Below are 1,671 nucleotides of genomic sequence, written 5' to 3'. Positions count from 1 at the left end.
GCTCGCAAAATGCTCAACAAAAAGGCTCTTCTCCAACAAGCTAGGACTACTGTCTGTGTGTGGCAGCAGACAGGGTCCTCGGGGCCACTCAACAGAGGGAGTGCACTTCCCTAGAAGGCCAGGGAGATGGGGCAGGAGGCCAACCCAGGACAAGAGGCTCAGCCAGCCTAGGCCCGTGGACCCTGGACCAAACTCAATAGATACTGATGAAAACTTAAACTTGTGGTGTGCACTTTCCACAAGGCTTAGAAGAGTAGCATTTTTTGAACCCCCAAGTCTCCTGGATGCTCTGATCCGAGGATGGTGTTGCCCAGCCCAAAAAAATCTATCCACACAATGGGCTCTTGTGGTTTTTAAGGGGTTTTGGGGAAAAAAAGTATTTTTAAAATTCTTCTTTATACACACGTATACATGAGAAGTGATGTATATGTGTATGTAAAACAAAGCTGTTAGATGTAAATATAAAGTTAAGTATGAAACTACAGTGAACTGCTGTGTCTACTCACAGAAAGATTAATAAACACGCCACCATTTCCACGAGACAAACCGGCTCCAGGCAGTGCTGGTAGAAACAGAGCGGGCAGGGGAGAGCCAGGTGCACCTCATACACTCCCCCTCTACCTTTAGGTGACTCTCAGCCTGGAATAAGAATCTTGTACTTCCTGACAACATAACTGACAGCTCCGACAGTTGACTGGAGGTGTGCAGCTGACAACTGCAGACTTGGATATTCAAACATCCTTGCTTTTGGAAGCTTACTCAAAACAGAATCCAGGAGAAGCAGACGCTCACCTGGCCTTTCTCTGTAGTTGTCCTAATGCTGTGAAGTCTGGAGCCTGGCATAGATTACATTTGCCAGAGGAGGACGGTTCCTGTGTTCCCGAAGCTCAATACTCTGGTCACTGAACTGACATTGGCCTGACCCTAAACCCTAGGCAAGATCTTTCGACCACAAGACACTTCAGTGACACTTGCTCTCCTCCACCACCCGTTAACCCTTTCACTGGGAGGGCAGCTGTATAAAGCATTGTCGCACGTACAACTTGCAACAGGGTGATGCGTGACATCATTTGGAGATTCAGCTCCAGGCATTATTTTGGACAAGGCTCTCAAACTCTGTGCCCCTGTTCACTTATCTATAGAGGGGCTGCGGAAAACGTATTATCCCTGATCTTTTAAACACTGCCCCAGCTCCTCCGGGGAGAGCACTCTGGTATTATTAACCCTTAAACACCCTTGGAAGTAGAGGCACTTACTTTACGGGGAGAAAAGAATCCCCAAGTGTCAGGCTCTAAGCCTTAAGTGGAAGTTCTTACTCTTTTGGGGGGTCATCTGAGGATATGATGGAAGCGCCGACTGTCTTCCCACAAACACGTCCCACATTACGCGAAACTTGCAAAAAGTTCTGCTGGGGATGATACGGATCGCAGCCCCCAGGTCAGATATCCCATCTCTGCGGGGTTTTGTAGCAGTAAGTTGAGTCGGCCAGGACCTTAACTAAGATTTGCACAACTGAAGCCCACGCAGACCTGGGAGATACCCGCTCTCTCTGGAGGGGGACTACGACAGAGCCCACACCAAACAGCCTGCAGCCTCGGACCACAAGCAGCAAACAAAGCCCGAGCACCGCTCAGCCCGGGGGCTTCCGCGACCTCGGGGGAGTCTCTCCGG

The sequence above is a fragment of the Carlito syrichta genome, unplaced genomic scaffold (genome assembly GCF_000164805.1).
Source record: "Carlito syrichta isolate Samal-C Ts95f unplaced genomic scaffold, Tarsius_syrichta-2.0.1 Scaffold105236, whole genome shotgun sequence".
NCBI classification, from domain to species: Eukaryota; Metazoa; Chordata; class Mammalia; order Primates; family Tarsiidae; genus Carlito; species Carlito syrichta.
This window is presented reverse-complemented; position numbering follows the sequence as displayed.